Source organism: Macrotis lagotis, chromosome 6 (genome assembly GCF_037893015.1).
Source record: "Macrotis lagotis isolate mMagLag1 chromosome 6, bilby.v1.9.chrom.fasta, whole genome shotgun sequence".
NCBI lineage: Eukaryota > Metazoa > Chordata > Mammalia > Peramelemorphia > Peramelidae > Macrotis > Macrotis lagotis.
This window is the reverse complement of record NC_133663.1, coordinates 173,296,417-173,313,387: the sequence shown is the minus strand read 5'-3', so window position 1 is coordinate 173,313,387 and position 16,971 is coordinate 173,296,417. Positions and strand designations below refer to the sequence as shown.

The 16,971-nt window shown below is 31.5% G+C and overlaps 1 long non-coding RNA gene and 1 pseudogene across 1 annotated transcript in view; both read right to left on the bottom strand.

The window, feature by feature from the left end:
- The window catches only part of LOC141491923 (uncharacterized), a 224,020-nt gene extending 222,484 nt beyond the window's left edge, over window positions 1-1,536 (bottom strand). Inside the window, exon 1 of the long non-coding RNA XR_012469804.1 lies at window positions 1,423-1,536. This is a non-coding gene — a long non-coding RNA (uncharacterized LOC141491923). The remainder of the gene's footprint in view (window positions 1-1,422) is intronic.
- A 14,787-nt stretch (window positions 1,537-16,323) lies between these two features.
- Window positions 16,324-16,730, bottom strand: LOC141492289 (large ribosomal subunit protein P2-like; annotated as a pseudogene).
- Between the last annotated feature and the right edge of the window lie 241 nt (window positions 16,731-16,971).

Sequence of the window (16,971 nt, the reverse complement as noted above, 5' to 3'; positions counted from 1 at the left end):
TTAGTAAAAGTAACATTGTATGATGATGAACTCTAATAGACTTAGTTCTTCTAAAAAATAATGCATATACAGAGAGAGAACTATGCAGATCACAACATACTATTTCTCTTTTTTAATTTGTTTTGTTTGGTTTTCTTTCTTGTTTTGTTTCATTTATTATGATTCTTCTTTCACTATATGACAGTATAGAAATATATTTAACATGATTTTGTGCCTGTATAACCTAAGAAAACCCAGCTCTTCAAACAAAGCTCACAATCTTCAAATGTAGAAAAAAGTTAGTGTAAATTCTTCATTATTTTAGTTTCAGTCAACTTCTTTTTCTATTTTTAGGGGTTTTTTTGCAAGGTAATAGCATTAAGTGACTTGCCTAAGGTCACACAGGTAAGTGTCTGAGTTCAGATTTGAATTCAGGTCCTTCTGATTCCCAGGACAGTTCTCTATTCACTGCACCACCTAGCTGCCCCTTGAGTCAACTTCTAGAAGACACTTTTAAGTGTAAAATCTTCATATAGTGGCTCAGTGATAGAGCCTATGTCACCTAAGAACCAATCAGGATATATTCAGAGTAGCTCCCTTTAAGAAAGTTGGCCACAAAATAATGGAAGAACTATTTGCTACTAATATTAAAAATCATCTATTTAGGTGATAAGGGAGTCACATCTTTGTCATTAGAGAGCTGAGCCTACCATGATTTCACAGAACCTTGAATTAAATAAGTAATTTATAGATATGATTACATTCATTTATATAAGGTCAAGTTCTTATATAGTCAATTGGTCTGGATTGCAAAATGCAAATATCATCAGCAATATGGCAAATTAAAAAAATCCTTAAATTAATTTATTATTATATTTATTATTATAATAATTCAAAACTATTTGTCAATGAAACAAAAAAATTACTTATTCTACTTAGAATTATAGTAGTCTTGATTTGAATAATATTGTTCCACTTCATTTATTCAATAACCATTTTAAACTTCACACAGACTTATTTATAATTTGGAAGTTGCTATTATCTATCCAACAGGTTTACTCTAGCCTTAAAAGAACATGCTGACATTGTGTAAATACTCTAAAAATGAACTTGAGGATTGTAAACCTATCCGATAGTTAATCTTGACCAGGTTTCCAGGCTTTAAATGTTTCCAAATTGTTTGAGTCTATGCTATCGTTTTCTCTTACCAAATGTAACATTTTCTCACAGAAAGTTCAAAGTATTGCCCTATGCAGGAATTCATTTTGTCAAATCCAATTCAAGTTTCATTTGAATATGTTTATTGATACTCTCCATTTGGAGACATCTCTGCATACCACTTTTAATGAAAAAATACTACCATACCACAGGTTCTATAGAAAAGGGAAAAGTTAAATTAGTTGTATAAGCATAGGTCTTCCATGAAACATATTTTATACTCACATCAGATTATTTCAATGCAGTCCTTTCTGTGCTAGAGGAAGTAATATTTTTCTGAAAAATATTTTTCACTGGGTAGATTTAGCTAGGTTATATCATATCCAGATGCAATTCTTATAAAACATAAAACTCTGCTAAATTCTAATGCATACATTCTGAAACAATCTAGGAAACATTTATCCAATCAGTGAACTTAGAACTATTGTTCTTGTCACATCATAATATTCTCAAAGGTGATCATCACATGGTGTTCTTTTCAAGGTTACTAAGACAGTGAGAGGTCACTGAAGAAAAGAAAGTCAGAGAGAGGTACCAGCACAGAACAGCAAAGTTCCTTAAGTTGATGAAAAACACATTTCAAGAATCAAAGATCAAATCTGAAAAAAATGATTATGCATATAAATATGAGCAATATAAAAGATAAAAATAAGCTTGATTTTTATGTGTGGTAAATGTTAACAATTGGAAATAAAGTAGTTTCTTTAAGAATATGACACACAGTCTGAAAATGTCAAACAAAATATAGAGGCTTCCGCTTTGCTCCTGCCTGGTATGCTTGGTTTCAGAGCTTAACACTTTAGAGCTATGATTTCCAATCTTGATTTTGCAACACCCCAGGGTGTCTACAATTATCTCAAGGGGTGGCAAACTATTCTCAACAAAACCCTCTCAAAACAAAATTAGTTTAAATGTGATTTAAATTTTAACATTCATATGTGTCATAAAGAACCTTTAGAAGGGCAGGAAAAAGTGTCACCAAATCAAACAAACAGTAATAAGTTATGACTCTAAAAGAAATTGTTACAATGCATTTAAGACTTAGCAATCTTATTATTTCTCCTTAAGCTGTGAAAAAGACTTGTTCATGCGTTTTTCTTTTCATTGCTTTTCAATCCTATCATTAAGGTTTGTAATGGTAGAAGAGGGGGAGGCAAATTTTGGGGGTCATATGGTCCTCCTGTTGTGTCAAGGGGAGGAAGAGAATGATTTGGGGAGTTATCCAGTTGCAAATTAATTTTGATGCCACTAAGTCCTAAAATCTATTTGATTTCTTTCATATAGTCATGAGCAGTAGGCTGAGACAGAGACTGAGACAGCCAGGATCAAAGGCAGAAATTCAAGAGATGGTTGGAAGGGTCAAGGTCTGATCATTCAGGCTGCCAGAAGGCTGAGATAGCCATGTGATTTGATTATGAGTTGTTGCACAAAATGCAGTACAGACAACACAAAGGTTTTATTAAGTCTAGCCGTCTGGTGACTAGGTCTATTCTAAAACTCCATTATCTGGGGGTACTGTTGCTGCCCTCATTAGTCTCCAGACATTGGGTTCAGTCTCAACTCTATAAATTGAAGCATTCTGTGAAGTGCCCCTCCCATTTAATATAACCTACCATCTACATGGGGGCAGAGATGTGAATGGTTTTAAAAAAAAATAAGCTACAGATACCCTTGACACTTAGGAATGGAGTTGAATTAGTAACCTAGAAAGAGTAGCCTTAAGGTATAAGTTAAGAACACTTTGAGGTGCCATTTTGGAGTGGGAGTGAAGGAAGGGAGGGAGAAACTTTTGGAAATCAAAATCTCGCAAAAGTGAATATTGAAAACGATATGTATAATTGGAAAAATATTATTAAGTGAAAAAAAGAACACTTTGGGGAAAACAGCATTCTCTATCAATTTTCCCTTTTTTGAATTAGCAGCTTATATGAACTTAGGAAAAAACAATATTGAAGTGTTGGGGAAAAGTAGAGAAATATAACTCTTAATAGGATAATGCTGATGACAGCTATGATAATGCGGAAGAGGACAATAACAACAATGTTTTTTTTAAATTTGGTACTTATCAGAAATGGTATACATATGTTATACCGTCTGCTAAATAGAATACATGAGCAGGACCATGAAATAATCATTTCAGGCATTAATTTCAAAGAGGGAATAAAAATTTATGAGTTATATAATTAATAACTATTTTAAATACCAAACTGAGTACAACCTAAATTTGATGGTCACCTTAGTTTTTTAAATAATGTGGGGCAATTCATAATGAAAGCTAAAGAATTTTCAATATTGTGTGTCTGCATATGTGTGTTTATGTGTGTGGTATATATTGTAACTCATGTACTGTAATTCTCTCATGTTTAAGGAGATACTTAAATATAGCTCGATCACTCGGGGCTGAGGTTGGGAATGGTACAGTCTAATAAAGTTTTTTGTTGCTAACTTTTGCTTGATAGTTTAGGTTGGGGAGACATTAGCATGGTTAAGCAAAATAAGAAAGTAATCAGGAGAGAAAATGTTGAAAGTGAATGAAAGTAAGTTAATGATTGTGAATGCAATTTGCTGAAGAAGATGTATGATGAGCTCAAGGGTACATGTAGATGGAATTTCTTTAGTATGGATTTTTAGTAAAGATCATTCTCTTTTGAGAGTGGGGAAAAGGAGAAAGTGAGAAATAATATGCAGTAGTTTGAAGATTAAGAAATTATGAGAAAGGGGACCCACAATTAATAGGCATGACTGTGAAGGAAAGAAAGAAAAATGAGATGTCATATGCCTTTTCATTCAGGTGAACTTTCTGTTTCAGTGAAATAAGTCTTGAGGAGAAGGGTCAAGTTTTTAGGTCCCTTTCTTTTACATCAAACGTGGTTTAAAACAAAAAGAGTGATATTTTGGTCATAATTTTTAATGAGACTCATTTTTGCATCAGACTTTAGGTCATCCAAAGTAAATTGCTTAATAAACAACTTTCTTTATGATGAAACTGAAGTTCAGGGAGGTCAGGTCAACAGTACATTCTGAAGTCTTCTAATTACAATTCAGAGATGGGGAACGTGAGATTTAGAGTCTTTCCCTAAAACTATTATTTCTTCTTTTAGTATTAAAACAAGAGCCATAGCAATAAGTGAAAAATCTTACTCTTGACCCAACACCTTTATTCTCCTTCCTCTCCTTTTCTTCATTACCTGAACTTTTAAACTTATTCCAATGATTTGTAGCTTCTATAGGAGGCAACATTTCAAGGACTGGTAGACATTCCATTGACTACTGATCTCATAACTTCTCTCTCTGAAGTGGTTATTTCATGGTCTTTTTGAAATGAAGAGGCCATGGAAGAGAGGGCTAACAGATATTCTTCAGTTAAAATACCAGTTACCAGTGCACAATGGAATAAAACTTTGCTATTTTAGTAGGTCCCTGAATTTTAAATGGACAAATATAGAATCATCTACTAACATAATTTATGAAGAAAATGAAGTGATAAGAGTGATAAAAATTTAAAAGGAATATAATTTTTGATACAACTTCATATATTTAACATCTGAAGCATGATTTTTTTCTAGATAGTCTTTGACAAAAATTTAAAAATCCTCTTCTGGAAAATTTCTAAAATTGGTGAAATCACTACCAAATGAAGCATTTGATTTCACTTTGGAAAAAATTTAACACTAGGATTGGAACAAATCTAATTTCTGGATATGTTTTTAAAATATATACAGTTGAACGTTGTCTCTCCTCAACTTCCACCAATTCTCTGATGCCAAGCAAAACAAATCTAATCATGTTTCTTTGTGGAAAACCTTGAAATACTAGAAACAATTTTGTGATCCTCTTGACTTATCATTTGATTCTCATGATTTGATTAGAATCTCATGGTTTGAATCATCTGATTACAATGATTGAACATCATTACCTGCTTCAATCAATCTGTGCAATGTAATGCTTCAGTCTTGAAAGGTCTTTTCAGAAATGTACTCAGAATCAAGAATAAAATTTCACATGTTGATTATAAATGATCATATCAGGAATAAAAATAATTTAATTCTCAGATCTTTTTCTATTTGTGCTGTATATTCTAGGATCATATATAGATTTAGAGTTGCATAAGACTCAACAATTGTCTTGTCTAATTCTCTTCTTTTAAAGATGAGAGTACTGACGCCCAAAGGAATAATTGAAATTCCAGGGGTTATGACTTTGGGAAATATCATTTAGATGAAAACATCAAATTTTATTTGAATGCTAAAGGATTGGAAAATCTGGTTTGCTAATATTATGGAAATTCTTGTTAATAAGAAATAATGTAAAGAAGAATTCAGAGATCCAAGAAAGAACTATACGAAATGATGCACAGTGAAGAGAACAAAATAATATTCAATGATTATAACAATGTAAATAGAGTTTTCACTTAAACACAACAGAATTCAGGTCCAACACTGACATTATTTAAGTTCCCAATAATTATGTTAAAATTACTTCCTTTCATGGTAAAAATAGAAGCTTTTAAGTGTAAAATGTAACAAATCATTTTTATTTGCTGTGCCAGATGTAATTGGTTTTGCTTAACTTTGGAGCAATGTTGAAAATTGAACTAATCAAACTAAGCTGGTTCATTGTGAAGATGATATTTATTTTACTTTCTTATACATCACATTGAATGTAGCATGATTCATAAAGCAGTTCAAATAAAATTTCTGAACCCCACTTCCCCTTCATTATTTTCTTTTAAGCAACACATTTGTTTTGGCATTGTTGGAAAGTGACTTCCCAAGGGAAAGATGTTTGGATAGAGATTTGTCAATGTCAAATATGACATTAAATAGAGATTTCAAAGTAAAAATGAAATTGCCAAAAAATGATTGCAAATCACTTGTATATTTTAGATCTTTTGGTTTTGGTAATTGACACCATTACTTTTGCTCATTTTTTAAAATATGCTTGATAAAAAGGACATATATAAAAGTAAACATTTATTATATTTTATTTGAAACAATGGCAAGAAACTGAAAAAAATGTTTCATGTACTTTTGCTTTATTTTCCTTATCTCTTTTACATGATTAAATCCTATGGTTTTATATGTTAGTGAAGTCTTGAAAATGCTTGAAAACATTTTTTACATGACTATATAAATTTCTAGCATTATTAAATTACATTTGCTGTACTTCATTCTTTCATCCATTATAATGGTTTAATAGCTAAAAGATCTAGAAAATCTACAATAGTTACTTTATATACTTACATTATTAATTCTTCGAGAAGCCCATTTTTTTGGAATTCAGAAAAGGACTATTTCAGGAAAACCTAGTGAGACAATAATTAAATATTTGTGAACATTTTATGATGTTTTGTCTACAATTATTTTTTGCTAAATCTTAGCCAAGAAGTTGATCAATTAAAATGGGAACAATGCTTCCCACTCAATTTAAATAAAGCAAAAAATGTATCAATAAACACATGCACACAACAAATGTGTGTGTAAGTGTGTGTGTGTGTGTGTGTATGTGTGTTTCACAGATCTGAATAAGGATTTTGTAATGCTCTTTCTTTCCAGGGATATCTAGGGATAAGAATACAAAAACCTAGAAATATCCATTTGGATATTTTGACTATATAGTGGTATATCAGTAACTGATATGATCTACACATATGTGTGTTTCTGTATGTATGCATATACACACACAGTCACTGATATTTTCTACACACATATGAGAATGCATATATATATACACATAGATACATGCATTACATATTCAACTATATGTTTATATATATATATATATTTATCCATATACACAAAAATATAGAGCTATAAGTAATTTTATCTTCACAGTTATGTGGAACTGGGTTCTAGTTACTTTTATTATCCCCATTTTCTAGATGAGGAAACAAAGGGGCAAAGAAGTTAAGGGACTATCCAGGGTCACACAACAAGTGAACAGTTGAGATAGGATGAGAATTTTGATATTCCTTAGTCTACCAACAAATGTTTTTAAGCAATTACTTTGTGCTAGGATATGTGTTAAGCAATGTGGATACAAAGTTAGGTAAAGGATACATGTATGGGTAGGTGTTTGTGTATATGTGTGAGCATGTGTAAATATTTATTAAGAACTTATCAAATGTACTAAAGTAAACGAGCCCCTTTCCTCAAGAAGTTTACAATCTAATGGGTGAAAAATTATGTAAACAAATATTTACATCACAAGCTGCTTACAGGATAAATGGGAAATAACAGAGTGAAAACATTGGAATTAAGAGGGGATGAAGAGGACATCTTACAGAAAATCAGATGTCATTTGGATCTCAAAGGATGCTAAAAAGGTCAAATATTCATTCAAAGAAGAAGAGCTTTCCAGGTATGGGGACACATTCAAAGACTGTACTGATAGAAGAGAGGCAGAGAGATAAAGTGTTTTGTTTGTGGAACAGCCAAGAGGTTAGTGGCTACCACACACACACACACACTCATGCATGAATAAATCATCACATATATATATATATATATATATATATATATATATATACACTTACTCATGAGACACATATAACAGATAAACACTTATGCACACACATTCATAGATATACACATACACATTCATTTAAGTACATATTTCTATTTCATATATGTAAACAAACGAAGGGACATAATTAGAATTAGTAAAGAGAATCATAAAAGATTTCTCATAGAAAGTAAAGCAACAAAATGAGTTTTCAAAAAGTCAAGGAAACCAGTAGGACGAGATGAGGAAGGAAAGTAGAATAAGAATGGGGGTCTGTCATATCTGGGATTTGGAATAAAATAATATCTTCAGGAATAGCAATGAGGCCAGTGTCAGTGGAACAGGGGGAGTGCTATATAAGGTTTTGAAACATTTTGAATACTAGAGTATTTTATAATTGATCATGATAGTAATAACTCACCATTCCCAGAATACAGATGTCTCCCCATAAAGTTGAAGATATATATATGAATTTTCTTAGCAGACTTTTCATGGTAGTAATAAATTAAAAATAAATTCAATTAATCAATAGAAAATTACTTTAAAAGATACTATATGCATTTAATGTTTTTATAAAGCAATAAAAGTGCTATTCTGTACTCCAATTATTTAGGTGCACTTTTCTAGCTACCTTTTACATATGTGTATATGTTTGTATCCACACACATAGATACACATGATGACTGATACTCAGCTAGGTAATCAATATCTCAAAATAATCTACTTTCTGATCCGTGTATATGACTTTTCATTCTTCTTTTTACCAGTTGTGACTAATGTTTGGAATGTTCTTCCTTTTTACCTTTGCTTCTTGATATCTTTAGCTCCATCTAAAGTTCAACTGAATTGATATTTCTTAAATGAGTCCTTTTTTGGAGCATCTTAGTCATTAGTGTTCCTCCAGATTAGTATGTACTGATTTAACTGAATCTATTTTGTTTCTTATTTATTATATGCATTACCCTTCCTTGGAGAATATGAATTCCTTGAAATGTCTTTTCTTTGTTGTATTTGTATCCCAATAATTAGTAATATGCTCGTCAATAGTGAGTACGTAATAACACTTGTTAATGTAAATATAGAGTGGATCATATTTAATATTGTAAAAATAAACCTATAAATTCCTTAATTGAAGTAAAAGCATTTCCTTGGAAAATTATTAAATAGTATTTTATATATTCATATTTCAGCAGATTTCTCATGCAGAAATGTCATCCTATCAAATGGAGAAAAACAATTAAAACAATTATGTTGCCTAAATTTTCAATCCATATATCCACATAGACTTTGACCTTGTATTATTGATGGACAGTTTCAAACCAAAAGATAAATGTTTCAGGAAATCAAAGGTATTTTTTAATTTTAATTGTAGGTATAACAGAATTTCCTCATATTGATTAACATTAATTAATAATGAAAAATATTTAAAATGAATCAAAATACATTATAAGGGAAATCCATATTAAATCATTTTATATATATATATATATACTCAGATTTTTTTAAAAAATAAGAATTTTCTTGGATTTGAGAAACATTCATATAAAACACATAACGAATCTTTTTTGTGCACAAATTTTTGTACTGAATGTGGCTTTTTGGCAAAATATAATCATATTAACATTAAACCATACTTATGAAAACATCCTAAAATAATTTTAATATATGTGAAAGCAATGTTTATTGTTAGATTAAGTAATAGCAGACATACTGAAGTCTTTGTATTTGGAATATATAGTCTTTCACCTTTCTTAAGTGATCTAAGAGTACCATTCAAGGATTTTTGAAACCATAGTACTTTTTTTTAGAGCTAATGCTTCAGTCCCAGACTTCTGGCAATTACAATGCAATACATCTGCAAACAGAATGAATTCTGTTCTACCCTTAACTCCCAAAATGTGAACTTCAAAAGGTTTATGGAAGACGTATTGCATTCTAACATACATATCTGTCATGCATAAGAACTAGTTAACTAATTTGCTTGCTTTGGGCTTCGTTTTTTTTCTTACAAACTATATATAATTCTTTGAATTCAAACTCATAAAAACTGTTGATGAGATACAGCTTCAGAGGAATATTTTCTGACTCATAATATTTCAAAAAACACATTTCTGGAAACTTTGCTATATTAAATCTTATTAATACAGAGGTCTGGAGCAATCATTATTGAGTTGTCATCATAGTCTACAGAATATAAATCTAAACAAATGCGTCTAGTATAAAGAAAATTCTTTATTAAAACCACCTTTCTTTAAGGTTATATTACCTCAATATGTGATTTTGTTGTATTTAAGACAGCCTTCTTCCCATAGCCCTGTTGTTGGTCAGCTCCTTCTTATGTGCCATCAAAATCAAGTCCATTAGGATTAAGAACTTCCAGGAACTTCTTTTGACTATTGACTAGAATCACTGAAAGGGAAAAAATGTGAAGATAACCTTAAGAAAGTGAATGAAAGACAATATATTTGTTGTTGTTTTGGCTTATTCCTTCTTTCTGATCTAGGCATCATCCCCCCCCCCCCCCTCAACATTACATACAAATGAATACAAGTTCACCTTTTAACTGAATCTTTATCATTTATTTAAAAGAAAGACTTCAGAATTCATGTCCACTCATTACTGACTTTTTCTAAGGCTATTTAAGACACTGACACTTGATCTTCATCTGGAGAAACACACCAGTTTTCAAAATGTGTTTTTGATGGAATAAAAAGGCTCACGTACATCAGAGACCTTTACATGTGATTTTCTGCAGCTCACATTACAGCAAGGTGGAAACAATGTCAGCAAGAACAAAGTCAAATTTCTCTATAACCCAATGTGAATAACAGTCTTTTGGCTAATAATGCCAACATTATTATGGTACCAGTGTGCATAATTATTTTAAGTATAAGTTTTAAAATTTTAACAGAGCAGCCTTCTTATGTGCCGAGTCATAATAAGATCTGATTTCCATACTGTATCCTTGCTATATCTTTATAGATACATGAATTTTCAAAGCATTAGTAAGTAAAGAAGAATACCCAGTGTGATCTTATTTCAAAAACAAGTAAGGCACCATCTGTTTTAATCAAATGAAGAGAAGATAAAGTTCAGCTAATGGCAGCTGACATGCCAATTCTAGTTCAGTCGAGTAAGCAATTCTAAAATAGGGTTATAATATTAGCCAAATGTCTTGAGTTAAGAAAGATTTTTCATGAGCTAATAATTATAAATATTGATATTTTCCATCACATTTATCTCTTATAGCCTGAATATTGTGCCTTCAGCCACAAAACATGAAATACTTAAAGGATGTTTTCAGTATATGAGATATATCTTCTATTGATGGATCATAGAAAGATATAAGTAAAATTTCAAAGGTATGAGTATCAATAGAATAATGTCGATAGTACAGCAGAGTGGTTAAACAGCCTTCCCATGGGGAATCTAATTCAGATAAAAATATAAATAAGAAACATTACTACAAGAATAAAGATAATACCATTATATTTGCAAAATAAACCTTATATATGGGTGGCTCCTATTTCTTCTTCAGTTTGACATTACTGATAAAGAGTATATGCCATGCTAATAAGGTAACAAATCCATAGAGTATTAAAGTGGAGATTAAAACCTTCTGAAGTCATATAGTTCAACTTCCTTCATTTTGTTTTTGTTTTTATTTTTTGGTCTTTTTTCATTACATTTGGAAGTTAAAATCAAAAGAATTTAAGTTTCTCATGCAAAATCACATAGATGATCACTATCAAAGTTGATATTTGAATTCAAGTTTCCCCCACTCAAAAGTCAAAGCTCTTAATTGTTTACCTTGTGAATGCATAACTTAAAAAAAATCTTATTTTATTTTTACAGGATGTTTTTAAATTTTGGTTTTTTTGACCTTTAACTTTCCCCTAGTGAATTCTTTCTTGGGGATGAGAAAAGCCTTTTAGCAAAGTTCTCTGAAAGAGTGACCCTTTCCATTAGGACAAATTCTACATTCAACATCTGAATTCTTGATGTTTTTACAGAGAGGAACAATATGTAATTCATTAGTAGTTCTCTAAAAGAGCAATTCATAGGATTAATACTAGGATCATATTTAGGATGTTTAGGATCTTATGATCTTAGTATCATAGATCTAGAATTAGAAAGAACTTTTGAAGTCATCTAGTCTAAACCCCTCATTTCACAGATGAGGAATCTAAAGTCCAATGAGATTGTTATTCATTTCAAATCAGATGCATTTTTAGTGTTAATATTCATATTACTAAAAGTTTATTTGCTTTCGGATATGCTTTCTTTATACTGAATTACCTCATACTAATGTTTCTATCTTTGGATTTCCCCATATTCTAATTTTAATGGCAAAATAATATTTCATTATATTATTTTACCATTATTCAACCATTCTTCAGTCAATAAGTTTCTAGATGCCATACACATTTTAGGAATGTATATGTGTATGCATGTATGCATAAGTATATTAGACTTGGGTTATTTTGGTTTTATAAAGAAGTTTGTAATCTTAAAAAGGGGATCATAGAAATAATTTGAATGTTCCTCAGTTTATAGTTTTGGAAACTGAGGCCCAAATGAAGTTATATCACTTGTCTACATTCACAAACATAGCAAGTAGGTATGAACATGTTCTTTGTTTTCCATTTCCTTGTACTGTCAGCACTGTACAATTTCTGGCATATAGTAGGTGCTTAAGAAAACTTTATTGACATATTGAATCTTTTCTTCTCTTTCCATTCCTTGCACCATAGTCTTTTTTTTGAATTCAACTATTTCTTGGTCAATTCACTCTCCCTACCTCTATAATAGATTACTGCTATTCATTAAATAGGAAAAGTGCTTTAACTGATCCAAGTTGGGTGTAAATCAAATTGAATTTACTAGGCAATGTCCAGAAGAAAACCAGACATGCTATATATAATATGCCCCATGTCTCCATTCCATTCAGTTGTTTCATGATCTTAAAACAGAATTTGTAATATACATTTTAGTTTCCCTTCTGCCTTCATCTTCTTCCTGTCCCAAATATCTTCATTTTTTTTCCTCAAACACTATTGATCTTTTGCATGACCTCATCCATCAAAGCAATAAGTAATCTCACTGAAAAATCAGTTAAAAATTAATTCAGAATAAAGAGTTAAATAAAATATGTATTATATATATAAAATAAAATATATTATCATCAAGAGTACTACTTCATGTATTACTACTTGAAGTACTACTTCAAGTATTCTGTCTTCTATGATCTTTATATCTCCTTTGTAAAGCGGATACAATTGCTATTCTGAACTGTTTTTCTGCTGCCTTATCTAATCCTCCTCTTTGCTAATTCCCTACTCCTTACAAGCTACTCATGCCTCAATTATTCTTGAAAAAATCACTTGATACCTTTAGCTATCATTGTGCATCTCAGATATAAGATTTTATAGATAAGCTTGGTAACCTATAACTGATGTCTCCAGTTATTTTCTTCTCACTCATTCTTAACTTTCTGAAGTCTGACTCAAGACCTCATTATTCAAAGGAACCCATTATTTCCAAAGTTGCCAAAGATCACTCAACTGTTCTAAGTCATTGTTAATCTGCATCCCTCTTCACTTCTTTTTAGCCTCTAATGTTGGTAATCACCCTCTTATTTTTGATATATTCCTCTCTTTAGGTTTTCATGACACTGGTTTTTCCTAGTTCTTCCCAGAATTGTCTGAGTTTTCTTTGCTGGATCTTCATCAAGGTCATAACTTTTAGTCAAAGATCTATGATTTCCAAGGTTATATCCTGAACTCCCTTCTTTTCTTTCTTTATACTAGTTCACTTGGCGATCTCATCAATTCCCATAGATTCAATTGCAACATCTATATTGTTGAATAGCACATCTATTTGCTCAACCCCTCTTCTGTCCAGTTCATTTCTGCAACTTCCATTTAGACATCTTAACCTGTCTTGCTGACATTTTAAAACCAACATCTCCAAAACTGAATCTTTTTTTGAGATTCTTTTAATTATTAATAGCAATACCCAAATCTTGTTTTACTTCCCTATGACTTCTTTTTTTTTTAGGTTTTTGCAAGACAAACTGGGTTAAGTGGCTTGCCCAAGGCCACACAGCTAGGTAATTATTAAGTGTCTGAGAGCAGATTTGAACCCAGGTACTCCTGACTCCAGGGCCAGTGCTTTTTCCACTATACCACCCAGCCACCACCTAGCCGCCCCTCCCCATAACTTCTGAATCTAAAGTTCATTCCTCAGTATCACTCTAATCTGATGGATCATCTTGAGCAAGCAAATAATTTGACTCTTTTTTTCCCCTTGCTTTTTTAGAAATAGACCTATTTGATTAGGTTCTTCTCCACATTTCTTAGCACCAACTTAATGGGAAAATGAAATAATTCAATTTTGTTTTATAAAATGGCTATAATAATACATAAAATATAACCATTAATTAACAAAACCTTTTTATACTAATGAATATAGGCTATCTCATTTGCTGTGCACAAATGGGAACAGATTAATGAATAAGAAGGTTTGATTTTTTTATACTGTTCTTATAGTCCCTCTTGACAGCTCTTATTGTGACAGTAATACATGTGGATCTGTTTTTTATTCATTGTGAAGGTATAAATACATTTATTTATATACATTAATAGCATTTCAAGTATTCTGAAAAAGGTGAAGGAGTCTTTTTTCTGGTCCCATCAAATGGCAAAATAAACACCACTAAAGATCAGACTAAAACTCTGACACTATCTGTTACTTATGAGGGGAAAATAAAGGAAGAACAACAATTTATATAACATGCTTCAAATCAGACGAATTGAGGCTTTTTAATTGGATAACTTTGAAATCATTGTATTTAACTGAACTTTAACATCAAGATAAACTCATCAAAATTATGAATTAAATATATTCAATTTTTTATGAATTAATAGAAAAAAAGAAAATATTCTACAGCAATGGTGTCAAACAAATTTGAAATGGGTGTCTAAATTGTAGTTATAGCTATCTGTGAGAAACACCTGAACATAATTTTAAACTGTAAAATTTCACTCTGAGATACTATCTCCCACCTCTAAGATTGTTTTAAATGACAAAAAAGAAAAACGATCAGTATTGGAGAAGATGTGGGAGTACTAGGACAGGAATGCACTATTGCTGGAATTGTCAAATGATCCAACCATTCTACAGAGTAATCTAGAACTATGTCCAAATGACAATAAAAATATAAATATAAAAATATAATAGATAATACAAATACCAGATCTGCATCCCGAAGAGGTCATAAACTACATGTACAAAACTATTTATAAAAACTCTTTTTGTGGTAACAGAATTAGAAAATGAGGTGATGCCCATCAGTTAGTTAATGGCAAACAAAATATGTTATATGAATGTGATGTACCATTGTTCTGCAAGAAATCATGAGAGGGGAGGTTTCAGAAAAACCTACAGAGACTTGCCAGTTGTTTCCTGAAGTGAACAGAACCTGGGAACATTATACATAGCAACAACAAAATTGTGTCATGATCACCTCTGAGAGACTTAGCTTCTTTTAGCAGTTCAGTGATCAAGAGCAATTCTAAAAGACTTATGATGGAAATTGTCATCCACATCTAGAGAAAAAAAAAACAACTATGGAGCTGAATGCAGACTATTTTCACCCTTTTGAGCTTCTTTTGTGATTTTTCTACCTTTTACTCATGTTTCTTTTCCCTTTAGTTCTGAGTCTTCTTTCACAGCATGATTAATACGGAAATATATTTAACATGATTGTACATATATAACCTATATCAGATTACTTGTTGTTCTGGAGGGAGGGAAAGGAAGGAGGAAGAAAAATGTGGAACTCAATAACTTATAAAAAAGATAAATGTTGAGAGGTATCTTTGCATGCAATCGAAAAAATAAAATTAAATAAAATTCATATAATAAAATGTAATATTTCCCATTTTATTGTATTTATATTTATTTTAATAATTATTTCCTACCTATATTTTAACCTGGTTCAGACTTCACTTAGGGGTATTATGATCTCATGGATATCTCTATCCCTTAAGACAATAAAAATAATATATCACCAAATTTTGAAATCATTAAAGTAGCAACATTGAAAATATTCTTTCCTATTATAATAAGGGTCATTATATTTTATATTTATATTGTGTTTACATTTCAAATAATTTATTTTTTCAATATTCAGTGAAGTTTATTGTTTTTAATTTCTACATTTCTACTTAAATATAAAACACATACACATATACCTACATATACATGTACATATGCATATATGCATGTCATGTAGGTATTGGGACATATCTTTTCCTTTTCAGATACAAAGGATGCATTTTTCTCCTCTTTCCAATAAATTTCTTGCTTCATTTCAGACATTTATTTGACCTTAATTATGACACCAATGGGAGCATTTTTATTAAATATTGAAATGAAGACTGTGGGTAAAATCTTAATCCCAGGATAACCAGATCATGCAGCTGGCAGTGAGACCTTATTCAGTTTTTTTCCATCTTCTTCACATGGATCTCAAATCGACACACTATGATGACTTTTTCCATAAATTTCTTTTTTTTTAATAAAAAGGTTTATTTATTGGAGGTGCAGGGAGGGGACTCAGTCAAAGAGACCAAAGCCCATATCATCATCAGCTTCCTCAGACTCTTCCTTCTTTTCTTCCTTCTTCTCTGCAGCAGCAGGGGCTGGGCCAGCATAAGTTGGGCCAGCAGAGCAGCAGCAGCACCAGTGGGCATGGAGGCCAGCTTGCTGCTCTCCTCTGCGCATCACATCTTGGATGTTCTTGCCACTCAGCTCACAGATAACCTTCTTCATGCCCTCTTCATCGGTCTCGAGGCTCACGCTGTCCAGGATCTTTTACACATCTTGGAGTTTGGTGAATTGCTGCCAAGGACGGACAGGAGGTAGGCTGCCATGTAACGCTTGGCCCTGCAGGAAAGGCAGGAGTGGTGGTGGCCACAGCAAGTCCAACCTCTGCAGCATAAAGCCTGGGAAAACCCAAACATTTCTAAATAGTTAGCCTCAGTTTTAGTATCTAGAACATATTTGATATTGGATGACTTCTCAACTGTGAGATCTTGAATTGCCCATATGTTTAGGTGAACTAACTGCAAGTTTAACCTGACTGATGAGGATAGTTATAAATAAAATATCTAAGGTTTGCTTTGTTTCCTTGTCCAAATTTTTAATCAATGAAGTTCAATGTAATCAAACTGACCTTCTATGATCAATCCATTTTGTATCATT